The sequence below is a fragment of the Pseudorasbora parva genome, chromosome 4 (genome assembly GCF_024679245.1).
Source record: "Pseudorasbora parva isolate DD20220531a chromosome 4, ASM2467924v1, whole genome shotgun sequence".
NCBI classification, from domain to species: domain Eukaryota; kingdom Metazoa; phylum Chordata; class Actinopteri; order Cypriniformes; family Gobionidae; genus Pseudorasbora; species Pseudorasbora parva.
This window is the reverse complement of record NC_090175.1, coordinates 17,104,229-17,124,272: the sequence shown is the minus strand read 5'-3', so window position 1 is coordinate 17,124,272 and position 20,044 is coordinate 17,104,229.

Genomic DNA, 20,044 nt, shown 5'->3' with positions numbered 1-20,044 from the left:
CTGAAATACCATTGACAACAACTCAACAAGGAAGAACAATTTTGCCAACAACCTCATCTACAGTTCAAGCAACATCTTCTTTGCCAACTTCTACAAGCCCAAGCAATGAAGCTTCAACATCTGAAATGCCAGTTACAAAAACTAAACAAAGCACTACAATTTGGCCAAAAACCTCATCTAAGGTTCAAAAAACAAGTGTTTTGCCATCAACATCTACAAGCACAATCGTTGATGCAGTGACAACGTCTGAATCATCATTAGCAACAACTCAAAATGGCACTACGTTTTTGCCAACAACATTAAATCCCCCTGCCTGGATGACCAATTCAACAATCATGAGTGAATCAGTGAATACAACAGAAAACTTCACCACAACTCAAGTGGCAACATCCAAAACTACCATAGGATCTCTTGATCCCCCCACAGATAATGAGGGATACCTTTATCTAAGATTCAAGTTGATGCTGGATTTTCTACAAGATTATTATGACAAAAAATCATCTAAATATACATTACTGGAAAGAAACGTAACAACAGAGGTAATTCATTGTTATTTTACATTAAATTTTAAAATAGAACATTAAAAAAATGAAATACACTGATGATTAAAGTAACAGATGTCGCTAAATTCTCATAATGTAAATGTTTGTGTATATGTGCACACACTGTGTTTTACTGCTCATTGCTTGTTGCAGATTAATCAAGGATTCAAACTCAAATACCCTTTAACCTTCCGGAGATCCATTATCATCCATTTTTGGTAAGAGAAGCAATTCATTTACTGCACTTGCATTCATACCATAAATATTGAATTTAAAAGTTATTAATGAGGTAAACATTAAAACATTAAATTACATGAACATTGCAATGGTCATGTTGGGGTCCTTTTGGGGCTTTTACAGAGGAACTTGTTGGTATATCATTCCTATCCTGAGTTATGGGTCCTTTTACTCCAAAAAATCTGACGGAATTTTTTTTTTTTTTAAGGCTATTGTCAATATTCTCTGAATTACTAAAACACAAAATAAGATATCTAGAATTCCATATGGATTCCAATTCCAATGTATGCAAATGAGCTTATATATGGCCTTATTTGCATATTAAAACATTAATTTACACAAAACTTGTAATACATTCTTTTTCTTATGTTTATGCATGTAATAAACTGAATTAGTTTATCAGTGATATCTTCTAATTTATAAAACAATCCATATTCACATGTAGTGTCTCGCCTTAAACCAGTATTTCCACTTTACTAAAGTAAAGTTAATCAAGTGGATCTCGGAATTAGTGTGAGTGAATAGAGGCGGGGCTCATTTCCATATTTTTGGTCTGTGTATACTAAATGAAGCAGGATTGTAAAGTTACATTCAAGCTACATTCAAGTTTTGTTTTGTTTTGTTTGAAACCTGCAATTACAGTTATTTGTGGAGGTATCATCTGTACGTCAGTTGTGTGTCGGCGACTACTTAGTGCGCATGAATTTAATGTTTTGAGGAGTATGTGAAGCTTTCTGTCAGTCAATGCACCCGTGTGGATACTGTACTTCAGATTGAATCACATTTTCTACATCTTGAAATATAACCTAAATACGAAATTTCAACCCAAAATTGAATCTGAAAAAGTCTGCCCCTTTTGGGAAGAAAACATTACAATAAATTGTGCTACCAATGTGGATTAAATCTAATGATCGCTCATATAACATCAAACTGTGCAAATTATTGTTATTGTTATACTTTGTTCTCAAATTGTAAATTGTAAAAGCCTTAGCATTGACTGACTGTGTATTTAGTATTTATTAGTGTTACCTGTAGATTTCAATTTCCATACAGTATATTCTCACAATGAATCTCCAGTTGTCACTGATGATGACATTTGGATTAAAATCCACCATAAAAATTAACCCAAGCTTAATTACCCCAGCTGCTCTGAGAAAAATCTATAAATTATCCACCCCCTGCAGCATGCTAATGTGCGTTACTACAACTAGCTGGAATCTTTCTTTATGTATACAGATGTGATGTAGTGACACAGACATGCTTGAATGTCCTGTGGAAATCCACCATACCACTTTAATTATAACGCATTATCACAAACTGTTGTGAATGGGGCTAAGGTTAGAAGATAGTTTGGAATACTGGCTGGTTATGTACCTGCTCAAAAATTTATTTGGGATATTTTTTAACAAAAAAAAAAAGTGACAGACTGCAGCTTTAAGTTGTAAAGAAATTGTTTTAACAGGGGGGAAAACATTTTAAATTTAATTTAGTTGATTAAAGATTTGAAGTGATAAGTGATTAAAGAAGTGATACAATTATTGACTACAGGGGGACTTCATAAATAAAATAAAAAATTGAATAGATTAAAGTGGGTAGACTTGAACTTGAAAATGGTGTGTATTGATGTTTTTCCATGGTTGAAACAATACCTTCTGATTGCGTTAGTGTTGTAACTAGTAGGAAAGTGTGATCGGTTCAAGTGCCATTTGAATTGAGGCACTACATCTATCTGTAATGAAATATTAAATTACCTCAAAAGGGTATTTATTGTTTGAATAAAAATAAAAAGCTGAAAGCTGAAAACTTTGTTTCATACCTAAAATAACTTGCTCTGTCTTGTTGTCAGCATGTTGTTAATGTACTCTTTGTATTCAACTTATTTTTTCAGTGTTTGAGAATATGATGTGTGGCGTCAGAGTGGCATGGCTTGAAACACATTAGTAACTAGAAATGTGTGTGTGTGTGTGTGTGTGTGTGTGTGTGCGTGCGTGCGTGCGTGCATGCGCGTGTGTATTATTGTTTACAAGGAGAAACAGATTCACATGAGCAGCTGTTGTTTTTTGCAGACTGTAAAATTAAACAAAATTCTGCTTTTCAGAAGGTCAACTCTTGTCACGACTCTCTGAGTCTGTCACTAATTTTTGTAGATGTTATCTTGTGGCAAATAAACATTGCTGTCAATAACAAAAATCTTATAAAAAGCTCTTAGAAAACCTCCTAATTTTGTTTAATAGAAGCTTATATAATATTATTAATGATCATAATATATATATTTTTTTATATTCAATCAATAGGCCTGGCTCTGTAGAAGTGTTAAGTCAGGTCATTTTTGAAAACAAGACATGTCCCGACAAAGAAGACATAGAGAAGACATTGGAAGAAGGCCTTGATAAATCCATTATCTCCTTAAATGTCATCAGATCCAGCATTTTTGCCTGTGAGTATAATATTATGATCTTATAACTTAGTAAGAATATTTACTGTTACAGTGATACTGTCATATCCAACCTTGAATGTTTAGATATATAATAAATAGGGCTGTCAAAAGATTAAACTATTTAATCACGATTAATCGCATGATTGTCATGAGTTAACTCACGATTAATCACAATTTAATATCAGATTTTTATATGTTGTAAATGTATCTTAAATTAAGTTTGAATTAAGTTTTTAATACTCTAATCAACATGGGTATATGGACAAATATGCATGTTTTATGCAAATGTATGTGTATTATTAGTGAAACCATACTTATTCAATAATAATAATAAGTAATACAGCATGAAGACTAGACATGTATCAAAGGTTAAAGATGTTTATCAAATAACTTGTTTTTGTCCCTTAAGCCTAAGCTTAAAAATTCAGAATAAGCAGTGATTTCTCTCATTTTAAGAATATAAATAAATAAATAAAAGTATTACTGGCAGTTTAGTTCAGAGCAGGGCACAGTTCGTATAAAACATTGGTGATGTGAAAGCTGTCATGCGGATCTGGGAGCGCACCAGTACCACACCATACCTGGAGGCGGTCCATATTCCACGAGTAGGAATATAGTGTGACCCCTTTAAGAGATGCGCACTATCTATATAACTGCCGGTATTTTGCGTGTGTGCACCGAACTGTGCCGCAATTCACGTGAACAATGTGAGAAACACGGATTCGGGAGCAGTCTTGTTCAGAAAAGTAACCTGTGCATTCGTTTTGTAATGATTGTAACGATTGTAATGCATTTAGTTCAATAAAAAACGCTACTCCACGGATCAAACAGAAAATGCGCACTGCGATAACGCGCGTTAATAAATTTAGTGCTGTTAAAATTAATTAGCATTATTAACGTGTTAATTTTGACAGCCCTATTTTACGGGCTACTCCACGGATCAAACAGAAAATGTGCGCTGCGATAACGCGTGTTAATAAAATAATGCGCGTTAATAAATTTAGTGCTGTTAAAATTAATTGGCATTATTAACGTGTTAACTTTGACAGCCCTATTATATATACACAAATAAAATAAATTGTATAAAAAATACATAATATGAACATTTTCAAATCTCATTCCTACCTTTTGTCAGATATACAAAATTTGTGTTCTACATCTTCAAGACATTCAGTGTTATGACTGTCCGATGTAATTCCTAAGGTCTGCAACAAGATGGGTGCTCTGCAACCTCAAGTAGTCCACAGGACATTGTGGAAAAAAGATCTTTAGTCTAGACCACAAACTTTACAATTTTTGGTCCACTTGAGTTAGAATAATCCAGTATTTTTTTAATGGTGTAATGACTTGTCAAAATATTTAAGAAAAATTAATTAATTTTGATCATGTCATAGCCCTTTTAAAAGAAACAAAATATTAAAATGATTACTTAATATTATCTATTTGTGTGCTCTTGAAGATACCACAACTGAACAGACAACAACACCACCACAACTTGCCTCAACATCTGAAATGCCAGTTACAACAACTGAACAAAGCAGTACACTTTTGCAAACAACAACCACATCAACGACTCAAACAAAAACTGTCTTCCCAACTTCTACAAGCACAAGCAATGCAGCTTCAGCAACTTCTGAAATGCCAGTTACAACAACTGAACAAAAAAGTACAATTTTGCCAACAACAACCACATCATTGACTCAATTAACAACTGTTGTAGCATCAACATCTACAAGTACAATCCCTCTTACAATGACAACATCTGAAATAACATTGGCAACAACTCAGCAAGGAATAACATTGCTGCCAACAACCTCATCTACAGTTCAAGCAACATCTGTTTTGCCAACTTCTGCAAGCACAACCAATGGAGCTGCAACAACATCTGAAATGCTAGTTACAACAACTGAACAAAGCAGTACACTTTTGCCAACAACAACCACATCAATGACTCAAACAACCACTGTCTTGTCAACTTCTACAAGCACAAGCAATGAAGCTTCAACAACATCTGAATTGCCAGTTACAACAACTGAACAAAGCAGTACACTTATGCCAATAACAACGACTCAGTCAACGCCTGTTGAGGCATCAACATCTACAAATACAATCCCTTTCACGATGACAACATCTGAAATACCGTTGACAACAACTCAACAGGGAACTACAATTTTACCAACAACCTCATCTACAGTTCAAATAACATCTGCTTTGCCAAGTTCTTCAAGCACAAGCAATGAAGCTACAACAACATCTGAAATGCCAGTTACAACAACTGAACAAAGCAGTACACTTTTGCCAATAACAACGACTCAGTCAACGACTGTTGAGGCATCAACATCTACAAATACAATCCCTATCACGATGACAACATCTGAAATACCGTTGACAACAACTCAACAGGGAACTACAATTTTACCAACAACCTCATCTACAGTTCAAATAACATCTGCTTTGCCAAGTTCTTCAAGCACAAGCAATGAAGCTACAACAACATCTGAAATGCCAGTTACAACAACTGAACAAAGCAGTACACTTTTGCCAACAACAATCATATCATCGACTCAATCAATGACTGCTGTAATATCAACATCCACAAATACAATCCCTATTACAATGACAACATCTGAAATACCATTGACAACAACTCAAAAAGGAACTACACTTTTGCCAACAACCTCATCTACAGTTCAAACAACATCTGCTTTGCCAAGTTCTGCAAGCACAAGCAAAGAAGCTACAGCAACCTCTGAAATGCCAGTTACAGCAACTGAACAAATCAGTACAATTTTGCCAACAACAACCACATCAACGGCTCAATCAACGACTGTTGTGGAATCAACATCTACAAGTACAATCCCTATTACAATGACAACATCTGAAATACCATTGACAACAACTCAGCAAGAAACTACACTTTTGCAGACAACCTCATCTACAGTTCAAACAACATCTACTTTGCCAACTTATGCAAGCACAAGCAATGAAGCTACAACAAAATCTGAAATGCCAGTTACAACAACTGAACAAAGCAGCACACTTTTGCCAACAACAACCACATCATTGACTCAATCAACGACTGCTGTGACATCAACATCCACAAATTCAATCCCTATTACAATGACAAGATCTGAAATACCATTGACAACAACTCAGCAAGGAACTAGAATTTTACCAACAACCTCATCTACAGTTCAAAAAACATCTGCTTTGCCAACTTATGCAAGCACAAGCAATGAAGCTACAACAACATCTGAAATGCTAGTTACAACAACTGAACAAAGCAGCACACTTTTGCCAACAACAACCAGATCATCGACTCAAACAACCACTCTCTTGCCAACTTCTACAAGCACAAGAAATGAAGCTTCAACAACATCTGAAATGCCAGTTACAACAACTGAACAAAGCAGTACACTTTTGCCAACAACAACCAGATCATCGACTCAAACAACCACTCTCTTGCCAACTTCTACAAGCACAAGCAATGAAGCTTCAACAACATCTGAAATGCCAGTTACAACAACTGAACAAAGCAGTACACTTTTGCCAACAACAACCAGATCATCGACTCAAACAACCACTCTCTTGCCAACTTCTACAAGCACAAGCAATGAAGCTTCAACAACATCTGAAATGCCAGTTACAACAACTGAACAAAGCAGTACAGTTTTGCCAACAACAACCACATCATCGACTCAAACAACCACTCTCTTGCCAACTTCTACAAGCACAAGCAATGAAGCTTCAACAACATCTGAAATGCCAGTTACAACAACTGAACAAAGCAGTACACTTTTGCCAACAACAATCACATCATCGACTCAATCAATGACTGCTGTAATATCAACACCTACAAGTACAATCCCTATTACAATGACAACATCTGAAATACCATTGACAACAACTCAGCAAGAAACTACACTTTTGCCGATAACCTCATATACAGTTCAAACAACATCTGCTTTGCCAACTTATGCAAGCACAAGCAATGAAGCTACAACAACATCTGAAATGCCAGTTACAACAACTGAACAAAGCAGCACACTTTCGCCAACAACAACCACATCATCGACTCAAACAACCACAGTCTTGCCAACTTCTACAAGCACAAGCAATGAAGCTTCAACATCTGAAATGTCAGTTACAACAACTGAACAAAGCGGTACACTTTTGCCAACAACAACCACATCATCAACTCAATCAACGACTGCTGTGACATCATCATCCACAAATACAATCCCTATCACAATGACAACATCTGAAATACCATTGACAACAACTCAGCAAGAAACTACACTTTTGCCAACAACCTCATCTACAGTTCAAACAACATCTGCTTTGACAACTTCTGCACGCACAAGCAATGAAGCTTCAACAAAATCTGAAATGCCAGATACAACAACTGAACAAAGCAGCACACTTTTGCCAACAACAACCACATCATTGACTCAATCAACGACTGCTGTGACATCAACATCCACAAATTCAATCCCTATTACAATGACAAGATCTGAAATACCATTGACAACAACTCAGCAAGGAACTACAATTTTACCAACAACCTCATCTACAGTTCAAACAACATCTGCTTTGCCAACTTATGCAAGCACAAGCAATGAAGCTACAACAACATCTGAAATGCTAGTTACAACAACTGAACAAAGCAGCGCACTTTTGCCAACAACAACCAGATCATCGACTCAAACAACCACTCTCTTGCCAACTTCTACAAGCACAAGAAATGAAGCTTCAACAACATCTGAAATGCCAGTTACAACAACTGAACAAAGCAGTACACTTTTGCCAACAACAACCAGATCATCGACTCAAACAACCACTCTCTTGCCAACGTCTAAAAGCACAAGCAATGAAGCTTCAACAACATCTGAAATGCCAGTTACAACAACTGAACAAAGCAGTACACTTTTGCCAACAACAACCAGATCATCGACTCAAATAACCACTCTCTTGCCAACTTCTACAAGCACAAGCAATGAAGCTTCAACAACATCTGAAATGCCAGTTACAACAACTGAACAAAGCAGTACAGTTTTGCCAACAACAACCACATCATCGACTCAAACAACCACTCTCTTGCCAACTTCTACAAGCACAAGCAATGAAGCTTCAACAACATCTGAAATGCCAGTTACAACAACTGAACAAAGCAGTACACTTTTGCCAACAACAATCACATCATCGACTCAATCAATGACTGCTGTAATATCAACACCTACAAGTACAATCCCTATTACAATGACAACATCTGAAATACCATTGACAACAACTCAGCAAGAAACTACACTTTTGCCGATAACCTCATATACAGTTCAAACAACATCTGCTTTGCCAACTTATGCAAGCACAAGCAATGAAGCTACAACAACATCTGAAATGCCAGTTACAACAACTGAACAAAGCAGCACACTTTCGCCAACAACAACCACATCATCGACTCAAACAACCACAGTCTTGCCAACTTCTACAAGCACAAGCAATGAAGCTTCAACATCTGAAATGTCAGTTACAACAACTGAACAAAGCGGTACACTTTTGCCAACAACAACCACATCATCAACTCAATCAACGACTGCTGTGACATCATCATCCACAAATACAATCCCTATCACAATGACAACATCTGAAATACCATTGACAACAACTCAGCAAGAAACTACACTTTTGCCAACAACCTCATCTACAGTTCAAACAACATCTGCTTTGACAACTTCTGCACGCACAAGCAATGAAGCTTCAACAAAATCTGAAATGCCAGATACAACAACTGAACAAAGCAGCACACTTTTGCCAACAACAACCACATCATTGACTCAATCAACGACTGCTGTGACATCAACATCCACACATTCAATCCCTATTACAATGACAAGATCTGAAATACCATTGACAACAACTCAGCAAGGAACTACAATTTTACCAACAACCTCATCTACAGTTCAAACAACATCTGCTTTGCCAACTTATGCAAGCACAAGCAATGAAGCTACAACAACATCTGAAATGCTAGTTACAACAACTGAACAAAGCAGCGCACTTTTGCCAACAACAACCAGATCATCGACTCAAACAACCACTCTCTTGCCAACTTCTACAAGCACAAGAAATGAAGCTTCAACAACATCTGAAATGCCAGTTACAACAACTGAACAAAGCAGTACACTTTTGCCAACAACAACCAGATCATCGACTCAAACAACCACTCTCTTGCCAACGTCTACAAGCACAAGCAATGAAGCTTCAACAACATCTGAAATGCCAGTTACAACAACTGAACAAAGCAGTACACTTTTGCCAACAACAACCAGATCATCGACTCAAACAACCACTCTCTTGCCAACTTCTACAAGCACAAGCAATGAAGCTTCAACAACATCTGAAATGCCAGTTACAACAACTGAACAAAGCAGTACACTTTTGCCAACAACAACCACATCATCGACTCAAACAACCACTCTCTTACCAACTTCTACAAGCACAAGCAATGAAGCTTCAACAACATCTGAAAAGCCAGTTACAACAACTGAACAAAGCAGTACACTTTTGCCAACAACAATCACATCATCGACTCAATCAATGACTGCTGTAATATCAACACCTACAAGTACAATCCCTATTACAATGACAACATCTGAAATACCATTGACAACAACTCAGCAAGAAACTACACTTTTGCCGATAACCTCATCTACAGTTCAAACAACCTCTGCTTTGCCAACTTATGCAAGCACAAGCAATGAAGCTTCAACAACATCTGAAATGCCAGTTACAACAACTGAACAAAGCAGCACACTTTTGCCAACAACAACCACATCATCGACTCAAACAACCACAGTCTTGCCAACTTCTACAAGCACAAGCAATGAAGCTTCAACAACATCTGAAATGTCAGTTACAACAACTGAACAAAGCGGTACACTTTTGCCAACAACAACCACATCATCAACTCAATCAACGACTGCTGTGACATCATCATCCACAAATACAATCCCTATTACAATGACAACATCTGAAATACCATTGACAACAACTCAGCAAGAAACTACACTTTTGCCAACAACCTTATCTCCAGTTCAAACAACATCTGCTTTGACAACTTCTGCAAGCACAAGCAATGAAGCTTCAACAACATCTGAAATGCTAGTTACAACAACTGAACAAAGCCGTACACTTTTGCCAACAACAACTACCACATCATCGACTCAATCAACGACTGCTGTGACATCAACATCCACAAATACAATCCCTATTACAATGACAACATCTGAAATACCATTGACAACAACTCAGCAAGAAACTACACTTTTGCCAACAACCTTATCTACAGTTCAAACAACATCTGCTTTGACAACTTCTGCAAGCACAAGCAATGAAGCTTCAACAACATCTGAAATGCTAGTTACAACAACTGAACAAAGCCGTACACTTTTGCCAACAACAACTACCACATCATCGACTCAATCAACGACTGCTGTGACATCAACATCCACAAATACAATCCCTATTACAATGACAACATCTGAAATACCATTGACAACAACTCAGCAAGAAACTACACTTTTGCCAACAACCTTATCTACAGTTCAAACAACATCTGCTTTGACAACTTCTGCAAGCACAAGCAATGAAGCTTCAACAACATCTGAAATGCTAGTTACAACAACTGAACAAAGCAGTAAACTTTTGCCAACAACCCCCACATCATCGACTCAATCAACAACTGTTGTGGCACCAACACATACAAGTACAATCCCTATTACAATGACAACATCTGAAATACCATTGACAACAACTCAGCAAGGAACTACAATTTTACCAACAACCTCATCTACAGTTCAAACAACATCTGCTTTGCCAACTTATGCAAGCACAAGCAATGAAGCATCAACAACATCTGAAATGCTAGTTACAACAACTGAACAAAGCAGTACACTTTTGCCAACAACAACCAGATCATCGACTCATACAACCACAGTCTTGCCAACTTCTACAAGCACAATCAATGAAGCTGCAACAACATCTGAAATGCCAGTTACAACAACTGAACAAAGCAGTAAACTTTTGCCAACAACCACCACATCATCGACTCAATCAACAACTGTTGTGGCACCAACACATACAAGTACAATCCCTATTACAATGACAACATCTGAAATACCGTTGATAACAACTCAGCAAGGAACTACAATTTTACCAACAACCTCATCTACAGTTCAAACAACATCAGCTTTGCCAACTTCTGCAAGCACAAGCAATGAAGCTTTAACAGCATCTGAAATGCCAGTTACAACAACTGAACAAAGCAGTACACTTTTGCCAACAACAACCACATCATCGACTCAATCAACGACTGCTGTTTCATCAACATCCACAAATACAATCTCTATTACATTGACAGCATCTGAAATACCATTGACAACAACTGAGCAAGGAACTACAATTTTGCCGACAACCTCATCTACAGTTCAAACAACATCTGCTTTGCCAATTTCTGCAAGCACAAGCAATGAAGTTACAACAACATCTGAAATGTCAGTTACAACAACTGAACAAAGCAGTACACTTTTGCCAACAACAACCAGATCATCGACTCAAACAACCACTCTCTTGCCAACTACTACAAGCACAAGCAATGAAGCTTCAACAACATCTGAAATGTCAGTTACAACAACTGAACAAAGCAGTACACTTTTGCCAACAACAACCAGATCATCGACTCAAACAACCACTCTCTTGCCAACTACTACAAGCACAAGCAATGAAGCTTCAACAACATCTGAAATGTCAGTTACAACAACTGAACAAAGCAGTACACTTTTGCCAACAACAATCACATCATCGACTCAATCAATGACTGCTGTAATATCAACACCTACAAGTACAATCCCTATTACAATGACAACATCTGAAATACCATTGACAACAACTCAGCAAGAAACTACACTTTTGCCGATAACCTCATATACAGTTCAAACAACATCTGCTTTGCCAACTTATGCAAGCACAAGCAATGAAGCTACAACAACATCTGAAATGCCAGTTACAACAACTGAACAAAGCAGCACCCTTTCGCCAACAACAACCACATCATCGACTCAAACAACCACAGTCTTGCCAACTTCTACAAGCACAAGCAATGAAGCTTCAACATCTGAAATGTCAGTTACAACAACTGAACAAAGCGGTACACTTTTGCCAACAACAACCACATCATCAACTCCAACAATGACTGCTGTGACATCATCATCCACAAATACAATCCCTATCACAATGGCAACATCTGAAATACCATTGACAACAACTCAGCAAGAAACTACACTTTTGCCAACAACCTCATCTACAGTTCAAACAACATCTGCTTTGCCAACTTCTGCACGCACAAGCAATGAAGCTTCAACAAAATCTGAAATGCCAGATACAACAACTGAACAAAGCAGCACACTTTTGCCAACAACAACAAGATCATCGACTCAAACAACCACTCTCTTGCCAACTTCTACGAGCACAAGAAATGAAGCTTCAACAACATCTGAAATGCCAGTTACAACAACTGAACAAAGCAGTACACTTTTGCCAACAACAACCAGATCATCGACTCAAACAACCACTCTCTTGCCAACGTCTAAAAGCACAAGCAATGAAGCTTCAACAACATCTGAAATGCCAGTTACAACAACTGAACAAAGCAGTACACTTTTGCCAACAACAACCAGATCATCGACTCAAACAACCACTCTCTTGCCAACTTCTACAAGCACAAGCAATGAAGCTTCAACAACATCTGAAATGCCAGTTACAACAACTGAACAAAGCAGTACACTTTTGCCAACAACAACCACATCATCGACTCAAACAACCACTCTCTTACCAACTTCTACAAGCACAAGCAATGAAGCTTCAACAACATCTGAAAAGCCAGTTACAACAACTGAACAAAGCAGTACACTTTTGCCAACAACAATCACATCATCGACTCAATCAATGACTGCTGTAATATCAACACCTACAAGTACAATCCCTATTACAATGACAACATCTGAAATACCATTGACAACAACTCAGCAAGAAACTACACTTTTGCCGATAACCTCATCTACAGTTCAAACAACATCTGCTTTGCCAACTTATGCAAGCACAAGCAATGAAGCTTCAACAACATCTGAAATGCCAGTTACAACAACTGAACAAAGCAGCACACTTTTGCCAACAACAACCAGATCATCGACTCAAACAACCACTCTCTTGCCAACTACTACGAGCACAAGCAATGAAGCTTCAACAACATCTGAAATGTCAGTTACAACAACTGACCAAAGCAGTACACTTTTGCCAACAACAACCACATCATCGACTCAACCAACGACTGCTGTGAAATCAACATCCACAAATACAATCCCTATTACAATGACAACATCTGAAATACCATTGACAACTCAGCAAGAAACTACACTTTTGCCAACAACCTCATCTACAGTTCAAACAATATCTGATTTGCCAACTTCTGCAAGCACAAGCAATGAAGCTTCAACAACATCTGAAATGCCAGTTACAACAACTGAAAAGAGCAGTACACTTTTGCCAACAACAACTACCACATCATCGACTCAATCAACGACTGCTGTGAAATCAACATCCACAAATACAATCCCTATTACAATGACAACATCTGAAATACCATTGACAACAACTCAGCAAGGAACCACATTTTTGCCGACAACCTCATTTACAGTTCAAACAACATCTGCTTTGCCAACTTATGCAAGCACAAGCAATGAAGCTTCAACAACATCTGAAATGCCAGTTACAACAACTGAAAAGAGCAGTACACTTTTGCCAACAACAACTACCACATCATCGACTCAATCAACGACTGCTGTGAAATCAACATCCACAAATACAATCCCTATTACAATGACAACATCTGAAATACCATTGACAACAACTCAGCAAGGAACCACATTTTTGCCGACAACCTCATTTACAGTTCAAACAACATCTGCTTTGCCAACTTATGCAAGCACAAGCAATGAAGCTACAACAACATCTGAAATGCTAGTTACAACAACTGAACAAAGCAGCACATTTTGGCCAACAACAACCAGATCATCGACTCAAACAACAACAGTCTTGCCAACTTCTACAAGCACAAGCAATGAAGCTACAACAACATCTGAAAGGCCAGTTACAACAACTGAACAAAGCAGCACAATTTTGCCTACAACAACCACATCATCAACTCAAACAACCACTGTCTTGCCAACTTCTTCAAGCACAAGCAATGAAGCTTCAACAACATCTAAAATTTCAGTTACAACAACTGAACAAAGCAGCACACTTTTGACAACAACAACCAGATCATCGACTCAAACAACCACAGTCTTGCCAACTTCTACAAGCACAAGCAATGAAGCTTCAACAACATCTGAAATGCCAGTTACAACAACTGAACAAAGCAGCACACTTTTGCCAACAACAACCACATCATCGACTCAATCAACGACTGCTGTGACATCAACATCCACAAATACAATCCCTATTACAATGACAACATCTGAAATACCATTGACAACAACTCAGCAAGGAACCACATTTTTGCGGACAACCTCATTTACAGTTCAAACAACATCTGCTTTGCCAACTTATGCAAGCACAAGCAATGAAGCTACAGCAACATCTGAAATGCCAGTTACAACAACTGAAAAGAGCAGTACACTTTTGCCAACAACAACTACCACATCATCGACTCAATCAACGACTGCTGTGACATCAACATCCACGAATACAATCCCTATTACAATGACAACATCTGAAATAACATTGACAGCAACTCAGCAAGAAACTACAATTTTGCCGACAACCTCATCTACAGTTCAAACAACATCTGCTTTGCCAACTTCTACAAGCACAAGCAATGAAGCTACAGCAACATCTGAAATGCCAGTTACAATAACTGAAAAGAGCAGCACACTTTTGCCAACAACAACCACATCATCGACTCAATCAACGACTGCTGTTTCATCAACATCCACAAATACAATCTCTATTACATTGACAGCATCTGAAATACCATTGACAACAACTGAGCAAGGAACTACAATTTTGCCGACAACCTCATCTACAGTTCAAACAACATCTGCTTTGCCAATTTCTGCAAGCACAAGCAATGAAGTTACAACAACATCTGAAATGTCAGTTACAACAACTGAACAAAGCAGTACACTTTTGCCAACAACAACCAGATCATCGACTCAAACAACCACTCTCTTGCCAACTACTACAAGCACAAGCAATGAAGCTTCAACAACATCTGAAATGTCAGTTACAACAACTGACCAAAGCAGTACACTTTTGCCAACAACAACCACATCATCGACTCAATCAACGACTGCTGTGACATCAACATCCACAAATACAATCCCTATTACAATGACAACATCTGAAATACCATTGACAACAACTCAGCAAGAAACTACACTTTTGCCAACAACCTCATCTACAGTTCAAACAACATCTGCTTTGCCAACTTCTGCAAGCACAAGCAATGAAGCTTCAACAACATCTGAAATGCTAGTTACAACAACTGAACAAAGCAGCACATTTTGGCCAACAACAACCAGATCATCGACTCAAACAACAACAGTCTTGCCAACTTCTACAAGCACAAGCAATGAAGCTACAACAACATCTGAAATGCCAGTTACAATAACTGAACAAAGCAGCACACTTTTGCCAACAACAACCACATCATCGACTCAATCAATGACTGCTGTGACATCAACATCCACAAATATAATCCCTTTTACAATGACAACATCTGAAATACCATTGACAACAACTCAGCAAAGAACTACAATTGCGCCAAAAACCTTATCTACAGTTCAAACAACATCTGCTTTGCCAAGTTCTCCAAGCACAAGCAAAGAAGCTACAGCAACATCTGAAATGCCAGTTACAACAACTGAAAAGAGCAGTACACTTTTGCCAACAACAACTACCACATCATCGACTCAATCAACGACTGCTGTGACATCAACATCCACAAATACAATCCCTATTACAATGACAACATCTGAAATACCATTGACAGCAACTCAGCAAGAAACTACAATTTTGCCGACAACATCATCTACAGTTCAAACAACATCTGCTTTTCCAACTTCTACAAGCACAAGCAATGAAGCTACAGCAACATCTGAAATGCCAGTTACAACAACAGAAAAGAGCAGCACACTTTTGCCAACAACAACCACATCATCGACTCAATCAACGACTGCTGTGACATCAACATCCACAAATACAATCCCTATTACAATGACAACATCTGAAATACCATTGACAACAACTCAGCAAGGAACCACATTTTTGCAGACAACCTCATTTACAGTTCAAACAACATCTGCTTTGCCAACTTATGCAAGCACAAGCAATGAAGCTACAACAACATCTGAAATGCTAGTTACAACAAATGAACAAAGCAGCACATTTTTGCCAACAACAACCAGATCATCGACTCAAACAACCACAGTCTTGCCAACTTCTACAAGCACAAGCAATGAAGCTACAACAACATCTGAAATGCCAGTTACAACAACTGAACAAAGCAGCACACTTTTGCCAACAACAACCACATCATCAACTCAATCAACGACTGCTGTGACATCAACATCCACAAATACAATCCCTATTACAATGACAACATCTGAAATACCATTGACAACAACTCAGCAAGGAACCACATTTTTGCAGACAACCTCATTTACAGTTCAAACAACATCTGCTTTGCCAACTTATGCAAGCACAAGCAATGAAGCTACAACAACATCTGAAATGCTAGTTACAACAAATGAACAAAGCAGCACATTTTTGCCAACAACAACCAGATCATCGACTCAAACAACCACAGTCTTGCCAACTTCTACAAGCACAAGCAATGAAGCTACAACAACATCTGAAATGCCAGTTACAACAACTGAACAAAGCAGCACACTTTTGCCAACAACAACCACATCATCAACTCAATCAACGACTGCTGTGACATCAACATCCACAAATACAATCCCTATTACAATGACAACATCTGAAATACCATTGACAACAACTCAGCAAAGAACTACAATTGCACCAAAAACCTTATCTACAGTTCAAACAACATCTGCTTTGCCAAGTTCTCCAAGCACAAGCAAAGAAGCTACAGCAACATCTGAAATGCCAGTTACAACAACTGAAAAAAGCATTACACTTTTCCCAACAACCACATCATTGACTCAATCGACGACTGCTGTGACATCAACATTCACAAATACAATCCCTATTACAATGACAACATCTGAAATACCATTCACAACAACTCAGCAAGAAACTACAATTTTGCCAACAACCTCATCTACAGTTCAAACAACATCTGCTTTGCCAACTTATGCAAGCACAAGACCTGAAACTTCAACAACATCTGAAATGCCAGTTACAACGACTGAACAAAGCATTACACTTTTGCCAACAACCACATCATCGACTCAATCAACGACTGCTGTGACATCAACATTCACAAATACAATCCCTATTACAATGACAACATCTGAAATACCATTCACAACAAATCAGCAAGAAACTACAATTTTGCCAACAACCTCATCTACAGTTCAAACAACATCTGCTTTGCCAACTTATGCAAGCACAAGACCTGAAGCTACAACAACATCTGAAATGCCAGTTTCAACAGCTGAACAAAGCAGCACACTTTTGCCAACAACCATATCATCGAGTCAATCAACCACTGTCTTGCCATCTTCTACAAGCACAAGCAATGAAGCTTCAACAACATCTGAAATGCGAGTAACACCAACTGAACAAAGCAGTAAACTTTTACCAACAACCACCACATCATCGACTCAGTATTCGACTGCTGTGACATCAATATCTACAAGTACAATCCCTATTACAATGACAACATCTGAAATACAATTGACAAAAACTCAACAAGGAAGTACAATTTGGCCAACAACCTCATCTACAGTTCTAGCAACATCTGTTTTGCCAACTTCTACAAGCCCAAGCAATGTAGCTTCAACATCTGAAATGGCAGATACAACAACTAAACAAAGCACTACAATTTGGCCAACAAACTCTATGGTTCAAAAAACAAGTGTTTTGCCTTCAACATCTACAAGCACAATCGTTGATGCAGTGACAACGTCTGAATCATCATTAGCAACAACTCAAAATGGCACTACGTTTTTGCCAACAACATTAAATTCCCCTGCCTGGATGACCAATTCAACAATCATGAGTGAATCAGTGAATACAACAGAAAACTTCACCACAACTCAAGTGGCAACATCCAAAACCACCCTAGGATCTCTTGATCCCCCCACAGATAATGAGGGATACCTTTATCTAAGATTCAAGTTGGTGCTGGATTTTCTAAAAGATTTTTATGACAGAGCATCATCTAACTATATATTACTGGAAAGAAACATAACAACAGAGGTAATTCATTGTTTTGAAAATAGAAAATTAAAAAATGAAATACACTGTTGATTAAAGTAACAGATGTCGCTAAATTCTCATAATGTAAATGTTTGTGTATATGTGCACACACTGTGTTTTACTGCTCATTGCTTGTTGCAGATTAATCGAGGATTCAAACTCAAATACCCTTTAACCTTCCGGAGATCCATTATCATCCATTTTTGGTAAGAGATTTGATTTACTGCACTTGCAGTCATACCATATATATTGAATTTAAAAGTTATTAATGAGGTAAACATTACATTAAATAAACATTACATGAACAAGTCGGGGTCCTAATCCCCCTGTTGAAATTAAAGCCCACCACCAGCCATGTTTGCCTAGTAGTAGGGGTGTCCCCGACTAAGGATTTACATATTGAAATCAGAATTGTCGAATCTTTCTATGGTCGACTGATAGAGGAATCATCTGTGTGTGTGTGTGTGTGTGTGTGCGTGCGTGCGTGCGTGCGTGTGAATGGGTTGGTAGGGGCATGACACTAGTCAGCAGGAGGGTAACACTATTTTTATTTTCCTTAACACACTGCACACAGCAAAAAAATAAAGCGACCAAAAATGCCTGCCAACTGACAGACGAACTGACAATGGCTTTCTTATTTAGGTTTAAATAAAAGGTAATGTGGTGGATAAACATTCATATTCGTGTGTGTGTGTGTGTGTGTGTGTGTGTGTGTGTGTGTGTGTGTGTGTGTGTGTGTGTGTGTGTGTGTGTGTGTGAGAGCCTGTTTATGTGGTTTATGAGGACACAAATTTGTATAACTACATGGGTATTACACTGGTATTACACTATAAATGTGGTTTATGAGGACATATCAAATGTCCTCATAATTCAAATGGCCTTAAAAACATACTAAATGATGTTTTTTTGAGAAAGTAAAAATGCAGAATGTTTCCTGTGATGGGTAGGTTTAGGGGCAGGGGCAGTGTAGGGGATAGAAAATACAGTTTGTACAGTATAAAAACCATTACGCCTATGGAGAGTCCCTGTAAACCACATAGACCAACGTGTGTGTGTGTGTGTGTGTGTGTGTGTGTGTGTGTGTGTGTGTGTGTGTGTGTGTGTGTGTGTGTGTGTGTGTGTGTGTGTGTGTGTGTGTGTGTGTGTGTGTGTGTGTGTGTGTGTGTGTGTGTGTGTGTGTGTGTGTGTGTATTCAATGTTTTCTCATAACATGTTAAAGCCGCTGCATGAGGGGGTGTATCTTGTAGCACAGGGTGAAATCAGTACATTGACGATTTGAGGGAAATATAATATCAATTTAATATAAAACCTTGAAATGGAG